Here is a 24,681-nt window from a genome sequence, read left to right on the forward strand (position 1 = left end):
TTTCCACTGATACTCATTCTGGGTTTATCTGGCTATTGCCTATTGATCAACAAATGTATCTTCTTAGATTTCTCATTTATTACTCTGCTTTGCCACTAGGGGCAAGCCTACTTATTTAAAGACACATAACTTCCTGCATATACAACCTGTGATTTTGCATAATTTTACACTCATTGGAATATAATTTTAAACCATGGAATGCCCCATTCTACCACACAAGTCTTCATTAAAGGAGCACATCATACCCTGAAGACATGCTTGTCAATACAAAAAAAGGGGTACCTAGCTCAGAGCAGAATACAATTCATAATTTTATGAAAATGGGCATAAAATAAAGGATATAAGCGACAAAGGGGGCTGAATGAACTTAAATTGTAGATTACAATTTTATAAAGTTTTCTGAGAACTGAAATTTTTTTATATTTTAAATTTCCTACTTACATGACATAGTCATGTTTTATTGTTTACTCTTAATATGCTCTAGTTATTTTTATTTTATGGAAAAACTACATGATTTTAATTATTATCATCAATGGCAAATAAGACTTTAAATCAATTAAAATCTTTCACTAAGCATAAAGTTATGTTCATATTTGCTACAGTCATAATAAGTACACTTAATTGTATCAAGGCACAAGCTTTGTTTAGATTTTAAAATATCACTGATTGCAAGATTATGTATATAATATTCCCATTGTTGCTTATGTAATAGTAAATTAATCAACTTAAGTTACACTATCTAGAATAAAATAAAATGGAAATAATTGACTCATTGGATTCATATTTAAACCATATTTATTTACAAAATGTTATTCTAAGAATTATAATTCCATTAAGTTTCAATTGGAGCAGAAGTATAATCACTTGAGTAAAAGCAGTTAGTTAAACTAAAAATGAGAGATAGATTACATTTGAAGGCAGATACAAAATATTGTCAGGATTTTGTTGTGCTTCTGGATGTTCAGTAGCAGGCTCATTTGAAGATGGAAACAACCCTGAAGGAAACTCATTTCTACTTTCAGAATGCGGGGGAGGGAGGGGGGAAATTCAGCTCTTGGGAGGAGATAATGAGCAAAACACAACAATCCCATTGGGAATGGAGCAGGTGGTGGGCTCCATACATGTTTCTTCGAGGAGGTGGAGGAAAAAAAGGTCCTCTTCTCATCAACTGACTCCTTGGATCCACTGGAAACAATGGACCTCTGATTGGAGGGAAAGGTTAGAAAGAAAAGCCAGAGCCAGTTGCTTCATTTTCAGCAGGGACAGATGAATCAGGCACATTGGAATCACCAAGATCAACTTTGGTATCATTTCTACTGGATCCCATTTCTGAAGACATAGGACCATCCATTTTATCCAATGGAGACATAGTAGAACTTCTGCGTTCTGCTGCTCCAAGGTGGTCAACCATAATTAGAATAACATTCATCTTGCCTTAGTACAGGAAGATGTGGTTCAGAATATGGTTGGCCTGGTGGAGACATCATCATCTTAGGTTTCTGTTCCCATGGAGTTGACAGGGGCCCAATGTTATAATTTGCTCTCTGAGAATCACTTATCCCATCATAGCCTGATTCTCTTCTTTCATTGATAATCTGAGGGCCCAGAGAATCCTCTGGGCCTCTTCAGGCTCTTCCTCCTGCCCTTGTAAGCAAAGGTAAGAGTCTGAGTGGACATTTCTTTTCCAAAAGAGGATCTCTCACTTCAGATGAAGATCAACCCAATGGTGAGGCACCATTTGGGGAATTCTCTCTGCCAAAAGCTGTATTTGAATCATCAAGTGCAGAAGGATGTTTTTCTACAAGCTTAAATTTATATTCATTTTAAGTTAAGTTTTGTCTGTTTTGGGCATTTTGTTTCCTTAAATCATTGAGGTTTCTTTCAGCACTCTGAGCTGCCAACTCATTATCATATGCTTTTTTCTCATAGTACATAATCAGCCCCCGGTTAGAATGAATGGTTCTCTCCAATTCTTCTTCAGGATCTTGGACTTGCTTTCTGTAGTTCTCCAGCTGTTCAGTTGCATGGCTGATGTTTTCCTCCATTTTTGAAAGCTGCTCCTCTCTCTCTACCTGGTAATTTCCCTCTACTATTTATTACCTTTGGAGTTTCATTACATTTTCTTGATATAGTTCAATCATTACTTTAAGTTGCTGCTGCAGATTCTGATTCTCACTTTTAAATGGTGTATTTTTTGACTGCAAAGATACTTGTTTTGGCTTAAAATTTTTAATATTCTCTATAAGGTCTTCCTTTGTTTCAATTAAATAAGAAAATAAAGTAAAAATTTCATTTTTTAGAGAGAGAGTCTTTAAATAATTATTTTTCAGTTTTCGGTGGACACAACGTCTTTATTTTATTTTATGTGGTGCTGAGGATCGAACCCAGTGCTCCACGCATGCCAGGCAAGTGTGTTACCACTCGAGCCATATCCCCAGCCCTGATTTTCTTCTCCTTCTAAGGTTTTAAAAGAGGTCTTTAACTTAGGCGCATAAAACCATCCCTTCAAATCTCCTTTTGGCTGATCCTCTAAGTGATCATCCAACACTCTTCATTTCCAAATCTAAGTTACCATCATCTGTTAGGTCTTCCCCAACCACAGAAGCCCAATCTTTCAGCAGCAGCAAGTGTTCAGAGACTTAATGTGATTTTCTTTATCTCTTAGAACTTATTCTGCATGTACTTTAGAGTGTTCAAATGTCATTTTCTGTTATTAAGGACATTTACTTTTTCTTTCCATACTTCAACTTCTTGTAAAAGCTGTTTCTGACTTTCTTGAAGTTGGGAATTTTCATTCAAAACCCCTTTTATTGCTTCCTTAAATCCTCCTTCATTCATTTGGAATAGTCTCAAGGTTGTTTTATTATCAGGTATTTGTGATCTGAGTGATTTTGATTTATCTTCTAGGAACTTAATCCTTTTTGATATAACCACCATCAATTCATCCAGTTTAGAATGTTTAGTTTTCTCTTAGCTCTTTTTCTATAAAGACTATTTCATCCTCAAGTTTAAATACCAACCTATCCAAGTTTTCATAAATTGCCTCCAAATTTTCTGCTTCTATTGACTCCTTCACCAAAATGTCATCCTTTAAAGGTGACTAAGCCTTCATACTCTTTTTGAACAAGGATAACTTTTTCAAGTAGTTCACATTTTTCTTCATTTAATCCAGAAAGTTTTAGAGCAAGCTTTTTTTCTCTTCTCATGCAACACTTGCTCCTCACAGACTGATAACTTCTCCACAAAAACAAAACATCAACGAAAAACCCAATAGCTGTAAATATCACCAACTCCTACAGACAGCCATAAGGACTAGGGTGTATTTCCATGTCTTCCAACAATGCACACCACAACCCTGCTTACTTCTTCCAGGACCACCCCCATGTAGGGGTGAGGGGAAGCAGTTGCCCCACCAGCACACTAAGGCTACTTTGGCTATTCCCTCTGAAACCACAACATGTGCTATCTTCTACCACCTTATGACCCAGTAGGACTCAGCAGATGCCAGAAGCGTGCTCTTGAACTTCCAGAACCAAGAGCTAAATAAATGTCTTTTTTCTATAACTTACTAAGGGTGATATTCAATTATAGCAACACAAATCATACTAAGTTTCAGAGAGATTACTGGTCAAGGCATACCACTAAAAAGCAACAGTTCTGGGACTCAGACAATTGTCTTTAGTTCCATACCCCAATGGAAGCAGTTAGCCATCAAGTAAAATACACAAAAATCAGGCTGCAGATTCCTCTTTACTTTCCAGAGCTGTTTCTGTTTGGATGTAAAAGCCACTAAATGAGAGTAGCTTCTTTGCATCTACTGCACCTGTATCAATCTACCTACTTTCAAATCAAATTCTTGAGCCTTTTCCTCATCTGAACATGCAGCTCATTCACACTTTAGTAATGCTAATAATAATATTCACTAATAGAGTTATTCTCATCATTAAATGGACAGACAGAACAGACATCAAATGTTGTTCCACTTATTCCCACTCTCCTTTACCCGTTATTAACTAGAGGCAAAAAAGTGAGAATTCTTAAAAATCATTTCCCTTTGAAGGATTATAGAATTTTGAAATGGAAAAGAAACTTTGATAGCATAACAAATAGTAATAAGATACTGAACCACACCCAGCTAAAAATTGAAGTCTGGGGCAATTACATTTGAGATTTTCCACTCTGTGACATGGGCACCTGGTCTTTCCACTTATTTAAATTTAAGAAAGTTTTACATTATTCATATAATCATTCTCCAGATCACCAGAGATGATGATGACAGATGCAGTACCCCATGCAATTCTTGAACATTTCCAGAGTTCAGAAACAACTGTTTGTGCACTTTTCTACAACTTGTAATTTCATTTCCTACCAAAATTCTAATACTTAAAATTTTGCTTTATAAAATGCAAACATTGTCTTGTAGGAAATCAGTAGCACCCTATATTTAGAAAATGGTAAGCTGAGTGTGGTGGTGCATGCATCTAATCCCAGCAGCTCAGGAGCTAAGACAGAAATATTGTGATTCAAAGCCAGCTTCACCAAAAAGCGAGATGCTAAGCAACTCAGTGAGACCGTGTCTCTAAATAAAATACAAACTAGGGCTGGGGATGTGGCTCAGTGGTTGAGTGCCCTTGAGTTCAATCCCTGGTATTCTGCTTCCCAAAAAAAGATTAGTGTTTCCTTTTTGACACGTTACCCTAGGAAACGGGGGATCTTCAATCCAGAGAAGGTACTGTGAATAATTTGTTAACTGAGAAATGTCAATTTGCTTGATAAAAGGATTCCCACCATCAAAGTACCATAAGGAGTTTGAAGGAGACATAAGAAGACTTAAGGAGAGATTATATTGGCATCTAGGGAATCTGAAAGATGATTCTTGTAAGTTCCAGCAGCATCCATCAATCAAATATAACCGGTAAAAGCTCTCATGATTGTTACAGTGTAAAATAACTATCCTTCTTGGTGTACATCTCTGGACCTCCCCAAGGGTCCTCCAAGAACCCCACACAAATCACTCAGACCACCCAACCTCCAGCACTCTGGCTGCCAGCCACTCTGATTCACTGGTATTTATGCCAAAGCAATTGTAAAATATTTTTAATATCTACTGGGTACCATCAAAACTGTTTAAATAAGAATCTTTCTTACCCCTAAAAACTCATACATTTTTCCCTTGAGCTATTTGACAGTGTTTTCTTCCTAAGAAATTCTAGCATCTGAAAGAAAGATCCAGCTCCATGAAATGCATCTCTTTCCTATATTAAGTTTTCATCAAATTATGCATGTTAAAATTTAATTTAGAATTCATTCACAGCCTAATTAAAAGTCCTAAGCTGTGATGCTAATATATTTTAAAATGCAGAGCTATAAGATTTGTACATGTGTAAAACTATATGTTACATCCCAATTAATCATTCATTTTTTTGGAACCATGTATTATTAATTTCTATTCTGATCTCAACTATAATAATAATACAACAATGATAGCAATACAGAGATCACTAATGACAAAAGAAAAATTTTGGTTCTACTCCTGGAAATACTCTAGTTTATTAAACTACACAACAGTGCAGCACTTAGAATGCCCTTAAAAATTACAGAGAAGACCCAAAAATGTGACCATTTACACTTCTCCTTAACTCTGAACTATGAATTTGTTACCAATGGGTACTACCCAGTCAGTAAGAGTTTGTCACATGGAAAGTAATTAAAATAACCAGATAGATTTTTGAAGGAAAATATCTGCATTTGAAGACAGAAATAAGAGTCTTAATTTTCAAAAGAAAATGATTAGCTATTTGCAAATTACAATTCACTAAAAGCATATCACTGTGATTTCAATACCTAAAGTATGTAACAATGCCATGAAATTTTTTTCCTCAAACAACAGCTTAGAACATAGCTACACAGTTAACAGTATTTGACAATAAATAATGGTATACAACAAAGAGCCATGCACAAAACAACTAGTCCAAACAGGAACAGTCAGAGCTCTGAAGATGCAGGGAGATACACAGATGCCCAAAAAAGGCTGTTAAACATGAGCACAACAAGCAGCCACACAGATAACATTGCACTTGGATTTATATTTTCAAGTTCAAGATATAATGGGGTGCTACATAAAGCAGAAGGTCAACCCCAAGGGAGTCAGTGAAAGTCATTGACTTATCTCCACAAACATGATTTCCAATACCTGTAAGAGCCACCATCCCATAGCAGCTGAGAACACTAAAATACTCAAGTCTAAAGTGTACTTGCCCCTTCCAGCTTCTCCACCATGTTAGCCAGCATCTCCTGCAGGTTCTGCACCAGGAGGAACTGCTCTAGCAAAAAGGTACAGATGGGCAAGTCCTGGGAGACATTCTGCAAGGAAAGTGGGAGAGCCATAAATATGTCACCAGTGTCAAGCATCCAGGCCCCATCTACCTTGGTGTCTTCCAGCTGCTGTCACAGAAAGAGTGATGGGGGTGCTTGCTATTTCTGCACTGTCAGCTGCCCATCACCACAAGACACTGTCATTACTGCTCTTGTTTAAGAGCATGCCATGTCTGGAGTGTATATCCTGACATGCCACACTGTACTGGACCTTTGTCTGTAGTCCCTGTTGTTCTCTACAACAGGGACTCTTTCTGCCACCAGAGAATAAGAAAACAAAAAAGTTAGGTCACTTTTCTAAAGTCACAAAATAATCAAGCCAGGCTTGAAAGTTGGATTTTCCAAACTTACAAATTGGTTTCAAACCTACCAAGCATTCTGTTGATTTTTTTTTTGAGAGAGAGAGAGAGAGAGAAATTTTTAATATTTATTTTTTAGTTTTCAGTGGACACAACATCTTTGTTTGTATGTGGTGCTGAGGATCGAACTCAGGCCGAATGCATGCCAGGCGAGCGCACTACCGCTTGAGCCACATCCCCAGCCCCATTCTGTTGATTTAAAAAATAATATTTAAGGCTGGGCAAGTGGGAGGCAGTGGCATACTGTGTGTGTGCATGAAGTGTGGCAGCATGGAAAAGTCTTGGGGGCATCATGGCATCAGAGACACAGCTAACAGTGGGTAAGACTGGGCTTCACAAGGGACTAAAAACAAAGAGCAGCACTCAAGGCACAAGAGCAAAGTCTGAAATGCATGTTACACCAATCATTTTATGAGCTACACACAACTATGGACATTTCTGAAGACTCTTTCTCAGCACAGTAGATCAAGATGGATGAATCTGCCTTCCTGGAGCGTCCTGTGTGTCTAGAATACCTAGATGCTTCTGCAAAAGTCTTGTCTTGCCAGCACAGGTTTTGCAAGTGATGTTTGCTGGGGATTCTAGGTTCCCTCAGTTGTTCTGAGTGGAGGACCCTTGTTGGCTCTGGTGTTGAGGAGATTCCCAGTGACATTCTGATGGATAGGCTTCTGGAGAGCATTGAGCAGAGGCCTTGGACAGAGGCCTTGGAAACTGAGCCCTAGTGGGGGCAGTGGGACCAACTGCACAAATGCATTCACGGCTCAGGGCAGCACTATAGCTAATTGTAGCACAAATGATCTACAGAGTTCCCAGTATGGACAGCAGCCTTGGGTGTAAGCCTGGAGTCCCCCAGTGAGAGGTACACCTCAGTTACCAAAGCATTATATAACTATGAGGGAAAGGAACCTGGTGACTTTAAATTCACCAAAATGACATCATCGTTTTGGGACAAGTTGATGAAAACTGGTAACTTGGGCAAGTCAGTGAGACCCATGGCTCTTCCCTCACCAACTTTTTTTTTAAAGAGAGAGGGAGAGGAAGAGTGGGGGGGGGGGAGGGAGAGAGAGAGAGAGAGAGAGAGAGAGAGAGAGAGAGAGAGAGAGAGAGAGAGAATTTTAATATTTATTTTTTAGTTATTGGCGGACACAACATCTTTGTTTTGTATGTGGTGCTGAGGATCGAACCCGGGCCGCACGCATGCCAGGTGAGCGCGCAACCACTTGAGCCACATCCCTAGCCTGGCCCCACCAACTTTTAGCAGATTATTCAACCATTACCTAAACCCCCACCTCAGGGCAAAGAACTTCATGACTTTGAAGTACAAGACAAAGAAGCGGACAAAGGCTGCCTTCTGTTTGCGAAGGATATTTTTCTGACTGTGATACCCAGAGTGGATGAAAACTGGGCTGAAGGAATGTTGGCAGAGAAAGTAGGCATATTTATGATTTCCCACATTTGAGTTTAACTCAGCTGCTAAACAGCTGATGGAATGAGATAAGCATCCCCTGCCAGAAGTTGATGCTGGAGAATGTCCCTCAGCAATAGTCCAGAGCAGCACTGCCCCAAAGCTCTCTGACACCAAGAACAACACCAAAAAGTAGCACTTTTTCACTTCCCTCACCATGGCAAAGAAGTCTTCCCATACATCCCAGAACTGCCACTCCATGGAGATTAGCCCTCCTGTCCTCATCAGCTCCAGCAACCCCACAGCTGCTGAGAATCAGCAAACTGTCTGGAATTCCTGCAGTGTCCCTTCTCAAATTCATATGAATACCACTGAGTTAACTGTGACCTCATTCCTAAGCAGCTTAGTGATAACTGGCTCCTCATTCGTTTTCCTGTTAGATGTCCCCACTCCAGCTGCCCTTGGAACTATGAATCCTCCCCTCTACCACCACATCTCCTGGCTGTCATTGTCCTCACCTCCACACTACTGTTGGTGTTCCTGCTGCTGAAATGGGACCCAGACCCATGGAAGGATCCACTTTACAGATTGCACATTTTCAGACTCAGACTCACCCCAGTGTGTATGTGGCTATCCACCCATAGACTCCCAGAAAGACGATGAGCTAGAACTGGGAATAGGGGAGATGATTTTAGTGTTTGAGCATTGCCAGATGGCTGGTTCAAAGGGATGTCAATGCATACCACTGAGATTGGGGCAATTATGTGGCATCTGTCAGAAGGGAAGTGATAAATGCTACCCAAGCTAAAGTTCCTGTGTCTACTGTGGGTCAGAAAAGTTAGGGGATGACAAAGGTCAGGCCCTCCACTGCAGGAGGGCCTTCCCAGAAGCTCCATAGAAATGGTGTGGCTGGGACACCCATGGTTGTCTCTCCAGCTGTAGTGTCAGCAGCTCACAACCAAATAAGTGGTCAAACTAAGGTTCTGTTGCATATGCCTGGGCAGATTACAGTCAACCATGCCTCCAATGAAGTGAGGGCAGTTGCAGCACATAATCAAGAATACCCCACAGCAGCACTGATGCCCATCCAGGTGTAGAATGCTACCTGCATTTATGGGCCTGCCCCGTCATTTGCTGGCCTCCCCACAGCCTCTGCCACCAGTGGCAGGTTCTGCTGCCCATGCTGCTGCTGTCAGTTTCAGTTAAGCCGGTACCTCACTGGCCTGTGTTTCAGTCACTTCATAGACCTCCCCAAGTATCATCGCTGCCTCTCATGAAACCAAGCCCAGTGGCCAGACAGTGACCATTCTCCCTGGGTCTCCCACAACTCCACGATTCTTCATCATCTCGTGGAAGCAGTTCAGCAAGGAAACTTGACAAGGACAGTAAAATAGAAAAAAGGGGTTACTGAAGTTGCCTTCTGGTTCTGCCACAAAATTGAAGCCCTGAGTAGCACCTCCAGCATTGCTGAAGTTGAAGTGGAGCTGGAATCAGGGATAAATGGTGATGAGTCATCCCTACAGGGAGCCATGGGTCCTGAGTTACCATTTGGAGGGAGGCCATGGCAGGGCCGACTACTGCCCCATGGATGGGAATGGCCCAGTCACTGTGGCACCAGCAGGAACAGCCTTGAACCAAGAAGCTTTCCATCTGAAGACTAGCTCCCTGGACTTTGCAGTCCTATTGCTCTACCTCCTGGTCTGGCATGTTCCTCACTGGGTCCTGTCATGAATGAATCTATCCTATTGTTTGTGAAAGGCACTAGGTGGAGGTTTCCTATCCTCCACTGAGTGAGGCAGAATTTGGGGACTTAAAGGAGATATTATGTTTGTTCATAAAATGTGAGAGGATGGTTGGTCCAAAGGCACATTACAACACTATGGGAGAACTGGGCTTTTCCCAGGAGGCTTTGTGGAAAATATCAGAGGAAATAAACACTGGGAAGACTTGAAATCACATCACAAAAATGAAGATCACAAAGCAGTCTGATGGAAAGAGCACATGTGTGGACTTCCAGAAGGTCAGGAGCTGTGCAGAGAGTTGTTGTGTGGCTCCTGAGTCTTAGCACAACCAAACCAGCCATCAGAGTGAAGCAGGTGTCTGGGTTTCACCACTCAGTTGGGATTGTAAGGTGTACCTTTGCTAAGTAACCATTTTTGTATTTGTTTATTTTGTTTTGTCTTTACAATGTATAACTAAAATGGACACTTGTTTACAAGGCTCAGCTAATGTATTTGCTTCTTTAAAACTGAAATTTTCTTGTAATAGATAAACTCTTTGGATTATGATTTTAAGAAATTAATTTATGAAATAAGAGCCAAGGAGAAGCTGTATTATCTCCTACTTAAGCCAAGAGATTCATTGTGCTGTAGAATGCATCTTCCTTCCCTCACCCCTGTTCCCCATCATTACATTTTGCTTCCTTAAGACAGAAATGTTGGTACTCTAACTTGGGTTTTCCTCTTTGGGAAACTAAACATACAACTCAGTATCAGTAAGGGCCTATGGTAGGGAGGAAAAACTCAAGAAAAAAAATGTTAATGATTCATTCTTTCTAGTTTGATCATGAGTTAACCTAAAGACTTGATCCTCAACTTTATAGGTTTTTAATTTTCCTATAATGAAACCAATAAAGTAATGAGAAAAAAGCAAAAGAATTGACTAGAAATGTATTCAGAAATAATATTTAATTTTATAACAGAAGCAGCTCAATTCATTGGTTGGAAAGTAGGCAACATTAATCTTATACTTGCTGTCAGGGAGACAATGGCTATGAAATGTAATTTCCATTTTACCCCACGAACTGCATGTCCAGAACATTTGTGAGATGTGGTGGTTAAGTGATGCACTTGTGTTCAAGTCAAATGCTAAAGAAACAATGTGAAAAATTTACATTCATCCATTGTGGCTCTTTCTCAACCAACCTGGATGTCCCACAGTAACATGAACATGCTTGATGTATACATTTCATTTGCAGTTTTCTGCTGAGGTTAGTTTGCATTCAGAACTGAGCAATACAAGAGATGTAAAATAACCAGCATTCTCTACCCCAAAGCCACTCCTGACCAAGGTCTGCTGAGCACACTCGCTCCCTCCCTGGCTAAGGTGTCCATCAGCCATCAGAGGAGTCATGAATAAAAATGCTCTTTGTGTTCTCAGCAGACAGAAGGAAAGGAAAAGTTTAACCAGGAGCTGTTCTGTGGAATCTCTGGAAGGCTTGGAGGGAGCCAGTGTGCCCACACCTTAAAATTGTGGCAGGATCCAGCTTAGCCTACCTTTTAATATTTATATCCATTCTTTGTCATTGGCCTCTTCTACCAATTTCATTATGGTGTCATATAGTTATGGGTTTTCAGAGTCCTGAGAACAAAAGTAGGGAAAGAAGCCTGGTAGTGAGGTAGTTACCACAGTTTTCCCATGGGAACTAAGTACTGAAACAACAAGTTTAAAAAAAAAATAAGAATTAATGCTTAGAAATAGAAACATGGACTGAAAAGACTTCATCCAATAGCAAGAGGGTTCATCATCTTAAAAAGATGTAGAATGTGGGGCTGGGGCTGCAGCTCAGTGGTAGCAAACTTGACTGGCATGTATGAGGCCCTTCCTTGGGTTTGTTTCTCAGCACCATATATGAAAAATAAAACAAAAATATATCAACAACTAAAAAAAATATAGGATGTGGTTGAAAATGAAATCATTCCTAAGTTAACCACTGGTTTTATAAAACACTGTACATTATGTTCCTGTGTGTTCAAGTAAAAAAAAAAATACTGGCATATCCATGTAATATATGAAGTTTGGTGAAATTAACAAGTTAGGCAAAAAAGCTGATGCCAGCTTACATCTGTGTAAGTTGACACCAATATGTCATAATATTCTTTATTTTAAGAAATTATTGTATTTTATACAAATTTTAAAATGTATAAAGACTACTACACGTTGAGTTAATTTTCACCTGTCTTCATATTTTAAGCTATATGATTGAAGTATTTCTTTTAATAGTTTACTACTATAAATTTGTATAAAATTTCATCTGTAAATAGATCATTAGCTAATATCATATATGGATTTTCTATTGTTTTTTTGAGACAGGAGATGAATTTTGTAAGAAGGGCTCGTTACTAAAATCATAATTCATCATTCCTTTTATTTAATAATTTGAGAACTAAATGAAATGTTTCAAAATTAAAATTTGATATTCCACATTAAAAAATAAATAACATTTTAAGGGACAGGGAAAAAATACTTGCCTCAAAATGATAATGCAGTTAAGAAAATATAAAATTGCCCTGGTATGCAATATTTATTTACACACTGCTTCTGCTTAGGCACAAAGATAAACACTTTCACTGGGTGTCACATTTTGCCTTTAATCTGGGGCATAGTAATTGGGCTCCCCATTCTGCACACGTGTGCTGCTTTATCTTCTCATTAATCATTTTCCCTTCTTTTTTTTGTTAGCCTTCAAATCTAATCAAAACCATACATTCTGGAAGTCTCAAATGTGACTGCCAAAGAGAAGAAGGAACCAGGATAAGAACTGATGGGTGAGTTAGAGAATTGAGCCTTAGTAATCATTCAAGCTTCTGCTTGATATAACCCGGATGCAGGATGCACATAGTCCAACTGGATATGGGCTGGTGCTCAAAAGATATTTTCATAACAAAAGGACATTATAAATACATTAAACACAAAATAAAACCAAGACTGTCTTCTCCACAAAAGGGATATTCTAAGGGTAAATCTGATAAACCGATTTAGATACCAATCAACCAACTCCAAGACTCTGGATAAGCTGTTTCTAACATGTCCTTGGAATGATTTCAGACTGACATTCATTTATTTCTTTAAAGTCAGGATAGTAAGACAGCTAAGTGCATGTTTTATAAACGAACCCTCTAAAAAATAATCCTGGCCTAACTACTTACCAGTTCTTACCTTTCTATTTTTTTATTTCCTTCCCTTAAAAAGACACCATAATAATTATACCACCTTCATAAGGCTGTTTTTAAAAATAAGTAGACAGCATACATGAAGAGCTTATAATGATTTCAAGAACACAGAGAGAATTTAAAATAAGCAAGGGAGCATCATTGGTCTCATATATGATGAATTCTCTCCAGTTGAGGCACGTGAAGCACCACTCATTTCTTAGCAATTGTTCTTATCTGTATTCCCTTTTGACAACTCATAAAAGAAGACAAATCTATGATTATACACCTGCTCATATCATCTAGAATGTTCTAGCATTTTCATGTCAATTTCTAGATAAACATTCATACACTGGGGATTTGTGAACTCTTTCATGACTTTAACTCGAATCAAAATGTTCAAGCATGGACTGCCTGAACAGCTTATGATCTCTTAAAGATCCTCAAACCCCACACAGGTTTGGAACACTTCATCCTGTCAAGCCAACTTCATGTTTCCACAGGCCTACTACAGGGACTCTCAGAACATGTGAGTCAGTGGGAAACAACCTGCCAGTGACCCTCAAAAGCAATGCTCTGAAACTTGGCTTCTGACTCCTCTCTCTGGGCCACAACCTTCTTCTCACACAAATGTAATAGAAGAGCTGTCAGTAAAAGATTTACTCTGTCCAGGAAAATTTGAAGCCATACAAGTCAGAGCTTTGTGACACTGTCTACTTTCTCTCAAGAACATCAGAATTATTTCCACAACTTCATTCCATTTAAAGTCAACTATGGAATGTATTCCTCAGATCAAATCTATACTCCTCCAAATAACCTTGACATGTTTACAGTAATATTCACTATAGCACTGATGCTGAGCCTTTTTCTGCTTCCTAAAAATCAGAATGGTCACTGGAAAATAAAGCATCCTGTTCATTAACCAAAACCAACTAAATGACTCAAACCCAAATAACTCCCAGCACCTGCACAGCACAGAAGGCCTAACATTTGTGGACATCCATAATGGAAGCTACAACCCACAAGCATATGCACAATATGAACTTTAGTTTTAAATTTTTCCTCCAGTCTCATTACTTAGAAAGTTCATCTCTAGAACTTCACTTTGGAAGAACTTTGCTTGCCCTCCCTGTGACGGTGCTCCCAAGTCATGAAAAAAATCGTAATCCTCACAATGGGCTCTTCTGAATGTGCAGATCACAGCAGAACATCCAGCTTGTCACTGTGGCTGAGTACAGATAGCCACTTGCCTATCAGAGAGTGCAAAGCATTCACTCTCAGTCACAGTGATTCTGGCTGTGTACATGTCTGGCCCAGCTTCCCAGAAGAGTGCCCCAAGTAAGTAGACAAGTGGTTCATGCTTGCTTTATGGAGACATCAGTTTCATCCAGATATGTGGACTTTGGCAAAAGCAAAAACTTTCACCTAGCAGCATGTTTATATGCCTCTTCTTTTCAAAACAGAAACTGGTTACGCTTCTCTTCATCTTGACAAACATGCAACCTTAGGCAGAGAAAAGACTCTAAGTCAACCTCAAAGCAGTATCTGGCCTGCTGGCACTGGAGAGGCTATGTAAAATCATTAGGTTTCCTACCAAGGTATCTACCAAACATTTGGCTTCCACAGATGTATCTGCCTAATTCACTTAAAAACCAATTGCAACAGGGTATCACATTTATGGCAATGGAGGCGTGGCATCCCAACCAGCCATGTTGTATAAACGGATATCTAGCCCATGTCATGCCATTTGCAAACTGCTTACACACTGTATTATTTGGTATTATTTGGTTGGAGGCATGAGTTCCTGCTGGGTTTAAGAGCTTTGGGGGGAAATTTGGTGGCAAGGTGCTGGATTATTTGGTGGAAAACAAGAGATGGAGGGAGGCCATGCAGCAAGAAGGCAATTACTGAATATGTGGCACAGAAATTGGAAGGAAATGGAATTCTCAGGAGGTTCCCAAGTAAGACAGGAACTGCAAGATTGAATAATTGTTGGGGAGAGAAGACCAGAGAGGTATGACTCTGAAGGTGTTTTCCTTTTTTGAAATTTTTTACTGGGATAAAGTTCATCATCCTAAAGTACACAAATGAGAAAGCAGTTTGTAGTATACTCCTGGCCTCTGGATACCCATCACCATATCATATTTGAAATACTTCCATCACCTTCGAAAGAAGACGTACAGCTTCTGCAGTCACTCCAAGAACCCCCACCCTCATATCCCAATAGCTTTCCTACTTTCTCTCTGCATGATTTTACCAGTTATTGACATTTCCAATAGTGGGATCACACCTATTCTTTGATGCAGGTGTCTTTATTTAGCTCAAGTTGTGGAGGAACCCTGTGGGACACATATCACAACTGTCTTCCTCTTCAACTGGAATATTAAATATTCCACCTCCCTCATCCTCTCCATTGTTCTCTCCATTTTTATTTGGGTTGTTTCTGGTTTTAGGCTTTGTGGACAACTGACGTGGCTCCCTGCAGCTGCATAGCCAGCCTACTGGTCCCTGTAATGAAGCAAAGTGGCAACAGAGCAGTGGAGCAAGGAGTGGTGGCCCCAGTGGGGTCCAGGTGGTGAGCAGGACCTACAGCCATGTGAACCCGCCATTCAGGCACTGTTAACCATAGCCCAGGTCAGTCAAGCCATGCCCACCTGTCACCCTTGGTCAGCCAGACCTGGCCCCAGTACTGAGGCCTGTGGCAGCAGCCCGCTTCCTGCAGTGCTGCATTCCCATTCCAGCACCTAAACCTTCCCCTTATGACCTGCCCTGAAGAAATGGAAGTTGGCAGATCTGAATGGAAGTCAGGACTCCAGAGCTGACCAATAGCATTATTGCCTTTCCAAGCTCTCATTAGCATAAGTTTGGACCAATAACAGTAACCCAAGAGCTATATACAACCTGAAACATCCTTCCCTGACAGGTCAAATCTGCTGTTTCTGTCACCAGCATCTTCTGTTTTATGACAAGTTTCTGGTTTCTGTTCTTCAATAAATGCTATGGTTACATTGATTCATCCTGGTTTGTGGATTCCATTCATCAAATGCACAAGATGATAAGCCCAAATAGAAAAAAGTGTTGGTGAGCTGCTGGGGTCTGCTGCTGCACGTCTTGGCTCCACCTGCCAGCAACCATAGTGAGCTTGGTTTTGTCTCAAAGCCAAGGTTTGGTAATGTAGTTGTAGACTTCACACACACATTATTATCTCATTGTGTGGACTTGTTGGGTTACATGGCAACTCCCAAGTTCCACTCCTTGAATAGTCTCCTCTGATATGACATAATAAAAACAGGACTTATGGAGGTGGGGCATCACTGTTTCCCTTGGTGTCCTACAGCCCCTTGTGTCTACCACTCTGGAGGCTCTCAGAACTGTAGCTTTTAGGGACAACTGGAGGTTCCATTGTGTGGTGTGGATGGGGACTCACTGAGAGAAGTGAATGTCAATCCCTGGCTCCCTCTCTTCCTGAAAATCCAGGGGTTAGCTCAAAGTTCCACCCTCCGATTACATGCTGGCCACCCTGGAACCTAGCCTGGTCCTCCAAAGGCTCCTCATGATCCCATAGTCAGGTAAGGCCAACAGGGTGTACTGAGTAAGCAGCCAAACAAGCACTGTGCCTTGACACTCCATTGTAAAGGGAAAGAATGCCCCATGGTGGGAAAGGCCAAGGCACACCAGAGACCACTGTCACTACAATCACTCTGCCTCTGCTCCCACCATCACAGTACCTCTCTTAGGACTGCTGCAAAGGCCCCAGCTGTCCCAGCACCCACTCTGGTCCTCCCACTATCTGCTCCATTTAACAAACAAAGTGATTCCTTTAAAACCTGTTATGTCACTCTCTAGTCAGAGCCTCCCAGGAACTGTCTCCACACCACGCCACAGTCCTCACAAGACCTCTGGAGCACAGCATGATCTGGCCCTCTCTGCCTCACACTCATACTGGACTGTCTCTGACTCACCTGCCTCTCACCCTGGCTCTCCTTGCTCCTCTAGTACTTCATGGCCAACCTCACTCAGGAGCTGCACAGGGTCCGAGGGTCCCTTGATTAGCCCTGTGATCCCCAGAACCCCTGCCTTTACAACTGTGTCCCACAGAACACTCTGCCACTAGCACTGTGTCCCCCAGGACACCTGTCTCTTGCATTGTGCTCCACAGACTCCCTGCCTTCAGCACTGAATCCGCAGGACCCACAGTCCTCCTACACCTTTCTTCAGGTTTCTGCTGTTACCATCTATCATCATATCAGGGATCCCTAGAAAGTGTTGAGTTCCTCTCTCAATGCCCTCTCTGACCCCTTCCTAGGTCTGACTATTTCCTTCCAAGTTCATGTGCTGGAAACCTCATTCTGGGCAACAGTTCTAGGAGGAGAAATCGTTAAGAGCTGACTGGTCTGTGCAGGCTCCACCCTTCTTTCTCTCCCTTAGCCTTGGCCTTCCCAGGCCCAAACTGTGAGCCAACTAATTTTCATTATAAATTTTTCAATCTGTTTACATGTTGTTACAGCAGCACAAAATAGACTAAGACACATTTAACCTGGCTTCACAGTACTAAGCAATGCAGAAGACACTACCCTGTTACCTGCATGCTTGCTTAGGCCTCTCTCCCCAGAAATGAGAGCAAGGACTTCGTTTGTTACTGCATATGTCCATCAGTGTCTGGTAGATGTTCAGAAAATACTTGTTGATGATTTAAGTCCCTCTATGACTGATATAGACATTGTCACTCTGAATGTGAAAAAGAGAAAAGAAAGAATCAAAAACACAGGAAGCATAAAGGCCACAGCAAGTTCCTTATTATCTCTTAAGGTCACAATTAATAAAGAAATGCAAACTCACAACACAGTTTGATAAGACAGGAGAAAGTACAAAATAAATAGCCACCATTAAGACTGCCTTGGTAGTCTAGACATCCTGGGGTAATGAGAGCTTCAGGCTGTCATATGTCCCCTGTGGCTGAGTTAGCATCAGTCCCCACAGGCCTGAACCTGACTCTAAGGACAGTTTCTTCCACTCAGACCTACTGTGGTAAGAAACTCCATGTACACGTCAAGCAGCTGCGCTCTCACCAGGCTCTGATTCCCTTTTCTGTGTGGGACATAAATACTGCCCTGTGGAATATAATGTAATTTTGTTGATTGGAGATAGAGTATTTCAATTCCCATAAATTAGACCATAGCCAATGATTCTGGATGTGGTCCAAAGCCATTAATTACATGCCAGTGAGGAGGTACAGAGTTGGGAGGAACTGTTGCAGATGTTAATGTTTTAAAGCATCTTCTTTTCCCCTCTCAAGGTCTCGCCTACTCAATGAAACTCTGCACTCTCACAAAACTGTGTAACCAGGAATGTTACAATTATCACTAAACATGTTATATATTGTGACTCTAACAAGAAGAGTCTGTTAAACTGGACATTACCATCTGTCCCATGAAGGTCCCACTTGAGGTAGGCAGAATATAAAGATGGAAACCATGTGAATTTGGCAGTCTGAAGAGAGTTCCTTGGGTCCTATAATCCTTACAGGTTCCAGGCCAGCTGTGGAGGACATAGCAGGGTGAGAAGAAGGGGCCATGACCTTCCTGGATCCATGAAGGGAACATGCCTTCTGAAAATATTCTAAGATCCATGTGCACTGTGTACTGGAGACTTTTGACTGTTCTGTTCTCCAGAGTCCCAGGCACATTATGCCTGGCTGACAGCTTCTCAGGAAGTATTCCTCAAGTGCCAGCACCTGGCAGAGGCTTGCCTGCTGCTGATACATTAATGAAGAGTGGTTATCCAGGTGCCTGGAGCCTTCTGTGCCTGCTCTCTGATCCCTTCACAACAGGAAAGGGAGTGTCTACACCTTTGAAAGGATGCTGTTGGTGTCCAATCCATGCCCTGTGTATTCAGCAAGAGACACTCTCTAGAAGTCACCTAAATACTGGTAGCCACTCTGAACCTACTTCCTCAGATCTCAATTGGAAAGTGGAGTGGGAAGCATCAGGTCCTTCTAGCTCCAATCACCTCCAATAGGAACCATGCAAATCCAGACAGTGAAGAGGAGCATTAATGGTTATTATTAGCCACGAAATTAACAAGATAGACTGACTTGTCAAGGAGTAACATGAGAAAGATGTCAGCTATGACATTCTGAGAAAAATGCAGAAAATAGACACTTTCTTTATATATAAATAATGGAAAAAGGTGCTAACAAATGAAGATCTTCACAACAATTATATGGATGGTTCCTCAGGTTCTAGGATTATTACACGTTGTAGGCCAGGTATAAAAACACACATGGAAACCTATCTAAAAATTAATTTTTTAAAAAATTGTGGACACACCCAACATTCTGTTATATTTGTCCATGGCAGAGAGGACTAAAATGAGTCCAGACCACATGGGTTTGGCCTCATACTGAATGTTCAAGAACCAGCCAATGAGACCCTAAAACAAGAAATAAGACTGGACTTTTTACAATCTGGCCTGCATGGTGGGCATACACCTGGATACTCTCCTCAGTGCACAGTCAAAGGCCACTGGAAAACAAAGGCCTTGTAGGTTCCCTGGTGTGCTGTGCTTTCCTGTTGGCAGGGTAATGGGCAGCTGCCTGGGTGGCAGGTGAAGGTGGGCCCTCCAGAGGCCCCCATGATGAAGAGCCTTCTGGAGGCACACCAGGATTCATTCCATACAAGAGGAAGCTGACCTTCATGCACAGTTCCAAGCAGGTAAGGTCAATGTTGGCAGGACAAAGGAGTCGGCTTGAGTCCTGCAAGGCAATGTGCTACACAGACTCCGCTCTGGCTCCTCATTTTGCCTTGGCCACTGGGGCCAATGTCTGTGGGAGGCAGTGGAGTAAAGAGCCCAAGGTAGAGCTACCTTGAGGCCTGTGTGACCAAGGCCAGCTGTAGGGAGAACGAAGCCTTCCTGCAACAGCACAGAACACGGTAGCCATACATGGCCCCACCTGGCTGTCTGAGGCTTATCAACAAATAGCATGATCCTGTCAGGGACCAGGAAAGTCCCAGCTGTGGAAGACCACAGACATCAATTGCTGGTAGAGGCAAGGTTGTTTGAGTGCCAGGGGGAGCCAAGTGTGAGACCTTAGAGGCTTCAGGCCCATTCTGAGGACCCAAGGACACTGAGGGCCTTTGTGAACCCTCATGGGGAAGCAGCCTACTGGGACTTCTGTGTTTTCACAGTGCTTTGCTCCTGCTCCCATCCAACCTCCTCCCTGTCCTGCCTCTCAGGGGAGAGCCACTGTTAAAGTCAATCCTTATCCTAGATCTGCAGAATAGCTGCCCCCAGGGCTGCAGCATGGGCAGTGAGCATGAGCTACAACCCGGAGTCCACCATGCTGCAATGGGCCCGAGGTGAGCAGAGCCAGCACCAAGGAAAACTAGGGAACATAGATCCACTGAGCTGAGGCAGCCCTGCTGGGCCCAGTGTGGATACCTGCTCTATACAGCACTGCAGCCAGAACCTCCAGGCTCCATGATCCCAGGACTTCAACCTCCTGCTTGACAAAAGTGAGAAAATGGGAGTGGGGTGAACATGAATGGAAATTGAGGCTCAAGCATTGTTACAATAGCATCAGTACTTTTCCAAACCTTGATTAGCATAAGTTTGAACCAACAGCGTTGACTCACATGCTATATAAACCCCTCACCTAGGACACTTAGATGATAACATGATATTGGGTCTGTTTTTGTCTCTATAGGAGTTCTGCTTTTATTTTCACTCCAATTAAATTCTATTCCATTTACTCTTGCCTTCCCTATCTCATTAATTTAATTCTTTGGATGTGTGAGGCAAACCTGGAAAGACATTAGAGGTAAACTGCTAGACCTTATTGCAGCACTGGAGAGCATAGCAGACATTCAGAGCTATAACACTGAGAGCTATGATATGCCACTTAATGGTAGTTGAAAAGATTCAGACTTTCCTGGTTGCAACCTTCAAAGCTGACACTTGTAGATGATGTGGATTCCTGGCTGCTGAGCCAAATCAGCCATCCTACTGGTTCTTGTCAAGATGCCGATATAGAGCTCATGTGGCCTGTGGCCCTGAGGAGACTGCTATGTAGCCAAGGATGTCCTGAGGCAGGGCAGGCCAGTGCTGAGGTAGATTAGGGCAAGCTGTTCTGTCACTCTGCTGAAGCCTGGATTATGCATAGTGGCACACCTACCACAAAAGCACACTCTATAGCAGTACCATGGCTTCAGATACCCACTGAGCATGTGCAATCAATGACTTCAGTCTTCTGCTTCCCAAAGCAGGGAGCAAAGTAAAGCTAAATGTGGATGAAATTCAGGACTAACCAATTTCATAATTAATTTTCCAAGCCCTGGTTAGCGTAAGTTTGGACCAATAGCAGTGAACCAAGGACTCTATAAATTCCTAAACTAGCACACTTGGCAGAGAAACCCAGCTGTCTATTCCTCTCTTGTGTGGCATGAGTTGTGTTCCTGTAACTCAATGAATCCTACTATTACACTCACTCATCCTGGTTTGAGAATTTCATTCTTTGAATTCATAATAAACAAAATAAAAATGGAAGGTGAGCTGCTGGGTTATACTGCAACACTGGTGGTCAGGGCCTGCCATTAGGAGCTGTAAGTACTTCCTGAGTTCAGATGCTTGCAGCTTGTGCAGACCCCACCTGGCAGCAGCAGAAGTAAATTAAGTTTCACCTCAAAACTGTGGTTTCCTAGGCATCCCCTCTTTGATTAGCTGCTAACACTTAAAATGAGCCAGCTTGACTGCAGTTATCTGCATCTTCACAGACTGCTCACCAGCAGAACTGGTGAACTCAGCTTCTTAAACTCTAGCTGTGTACTTCTATCATTGTTGCTTGGGTACAGACAACAACTCTAATGAGTGGCTACCTTATCTGCATGTGATGTTGAGATTTAAGACAAGTTTCAAGGGGGAGCTCTGCACCAGAATGCAGGGACCTAAAGATCTCTGCTAGCTTTTGCTGTGTTGACTTTTCTACACTGGGTACTTAAAACCCTTGCAAAAATGACCATGGTGGCTCCAGCCCCTTGGGATTACTACAGAAAACACTTTGTGAAGCCCTAGATCCTCCCCACTGATACCCAAATCAGAGCAGAATAGTGCTTAGTGCCAGTAAGCTGAACATCACCTGAACCACCAACCTGGTGGTGTAACTGCAATTTATGGACAGCATGTGTAGTCATTTACTTCATCGTTTTATTGTTATTTCACTGTATCTTATTATGCTGAAGTCCATTGATCTACAGGAATGAATTCATCATATAGAAAAGCATCTTGCTCTGTGAAGGCTGTGTTGGGAGGAATCAAGCTGGAATTCAGAATCACCTCCAGAACAGGACTACAGTCACTGCATTTGCATCACAGGGGGACATGGCCTCCTTTCTAGCACAGTCATAAGATCAGTTTGAGATGAAACTCTACCACTTCTGTTGGTAGGATGAGTCTGTGTACACTGCAGGCCTCTTTAGCCAAGAAAGCCTATTTCAGTGTTTACTGTGAATCACAGCAGGGGATGCCTGCCCTTGTCAGCTCTGAGGGTCAGAACAGGCCAGGCCATTTTCTCCACTGCCACTGAGCAGTGTGTTTCAGTTTTGTGCTAGAGCTCCCTGCCTGGGGAGGTCTCCAGTATTGCAACAGACTCTAGCAATTCACTACCAACTTATTTCCAGGTTGTTCTCACACAAATCCAAAGAATGTCCCAGAAGATATGTGTGAAAGCAGTAGAATTTATTTAAGTATGAAAAATAGAAACAGAACTCTTGCAATGGCAAGAAGGAATCCAACAGCAGGTTTTTAGTCCAAGTGAGCTAGTCTAGGGGATTATCTAGCACTTGGATCAATGATATTGGTTCAGACTCATGATAATCAGAGTTTGGAAAAGTACTAACGTGATTGTCACCACACTGAAGCCTGAATTTCCATTCTAGTTCACCCCAGTGGTATTTTCTCACTATTGGTTGGCCAGCAGGAAGTTGAGGTCTTGGGATTGTAGAGGCTGGAGTTATGGAGGCAGTGCTGTGTGCAGTTAGCATCCACCCTGGTCTAAGCCTGGTCTTGGTGTCTCAGGCCCACGTCAATGTGATGGGCTCCATCTGGCTGCAGCTTGCCACCCAAACTCCAGGCCCTGTGGGCAGCCATTCCATAGCTATATCATAGCTATATCATAACGCCAGTCAGGCATTATGATATAGAAATTTTACTCTAAAGACAACAATGATGAAAACATCATGAGACTAAGGCATCTTTCTTCCACTCTCCTTCTACTATGAGCGTGGGACTGTTTTTCAAATGCCATGGAGCTGAACGTCACAGCACTTGGGTATCATTGCTGACCTATGAGGCCAGCTGTCTTGCAGAAAGCCAGACATTAAAAAAACTAAAAAAAGAAATCCTTCTTCATTTACTCTGGAAAATACATCGATTTTTCATAAAATATCTATTCTAATGTGCAATGAGTTTAAAGTAACTTAAAACAAATTAATAAATATTTCTAAAATTTCCCATCTTTGTTTCACTGCAAATATTGATAATTATTATCCACTCCAGGAAATAGTTTGTGGGTCCTTATAATCTTTAAGAATGTGAAGGGATTCTGCAGGACTGGGAACAGCTGAAACAGGAGTGTTCGTGGGAAAGATAAACACAGTAAGGTCACTGGGGTCAGGGTCTGTGAGTGGAGGGCAGGGCTCACATGGATTCTGCAAACTTTTTTCTTTAAAACTAAATCCAGGTACAGAATTTTGGCATTCTGTGGAGCTGGGTGGTTGTTATACCATACTTCTAATGTTTTTTTAAATAATTCATAATAAAAATAAATTGTCGGGGGATAGGGAGGGCAGCAGAATACAACAGGCACTAGTATTGCTATATGTATATACGTGGCTGTATAACCAATGTGATCCTGGAATCTGTACACGTGGAAAAATGAGAATTCATACCCCATTTGAATCAAATGTATGATATGTTAAGATCATTGCATTGTCTTGAACAACTAATAAAAAAACAATAAAAAAAATAAATTGTCATGAACATGTCATTTAGAGTTATGGAAGCAATTACCAGAAATCCTATCAACAAACGTGGCTAAGTTTCTGGTGCAGTGTGAAACCAATGTGGGCAAGCAAGCCTGGAAGAGGAGGCCCTGTGGTTCCATTCCTCTTGATATTAGATACACCTCCCTCTGCATCTCAACAAATTAGAATATTCAAACAGATCAAGTGAAGAGAAAATCACCATGCAGAACTTAGAGATGAGGAGAAAGTCTGGAAGGAGGAGGAACTGCACCATGTGTTAGGATGTGGGACAATGGGGGCTTTTTCTTCCCCTTCATTTTTCATCTATTCTGTTATGTGGCTGTATACTTTCATGTATAGCATAAAATTATTTTTAAAATTAGCAATAGATCAAAAAAGACAGATAATTTTTCTTTTCTCCTGGGAAAGACTGGCTACCACATGGTTCTATCTCTCCCGGTTATTCACACATGGATGCCTGGTGGCTGCCAACCTTCTGATCCTTAGAGACTATGATCATAGGTGTACTCTTCATCTCTCCTGTCTCTTCTTTGGCTAGTTGTCCTCAGCTGGTGCTGTTAAACCCAGGGCCT

General features: G+C 41.7%; 1 long non-coding RNA gene and 4 pseudogenes across 1 annotated transcript; 2 read left to right on the top strand and 3 right to left on the bottom strand.

The window, feature by feature from the left end:
* LOC144370355 (short coiled-coil protein pseudogene) overlaps window positions 1-24,681 on the bottom strand; it is a 51,285-nt pseudogene that overhangs the window by 19,078 nt on the left and 7,526 nt on the right.
* Window positions 883-2,351, bottom strand: LOC144370514 (melanoma inhibitory activity protein 2 pseudogene; annotated as a pseudogene).
* LOC144370515 (melanoma inhibitory activity protein 2-like) lies at window positions 2,348-6,411 on the bottom strand (annotated as a pseudogene).
* Window positions 6,903-10,322, top strand: LOC144370356 (E3 ubiquitin-protein ligase SH3RF1-like; annotated as a pseudogene).
* On the top strand, window positions 12,427-16,082 carry LOC144370357 (uncharacterized). Its single transcript, XR_013430343.1, has 2 exons — window positions 12,427-12,686; window positions 15,524-16,082. It is a non-coding gene; the product is annotated as an uncharacterized LOC144370357 (long non-coding RNA).

The sequence above is a fragment of the Ictidomys tridecemlineatus genome, chromosome 14 (assembly GCF_052094955.1).
Source record: "Ictidomys tridecemlineatus isolate mIctTri1 chromosome 14, mIctTri1.hap1, whole genome shotgun sequence".
In the NCBI taxonomy this organism is placed as follows: Eukaryota; Metazoa; Chordata; class Mammalia; order Rodentia; family Sciuridae; genus Ictidomys; species Ictidomys tridecemlineatus.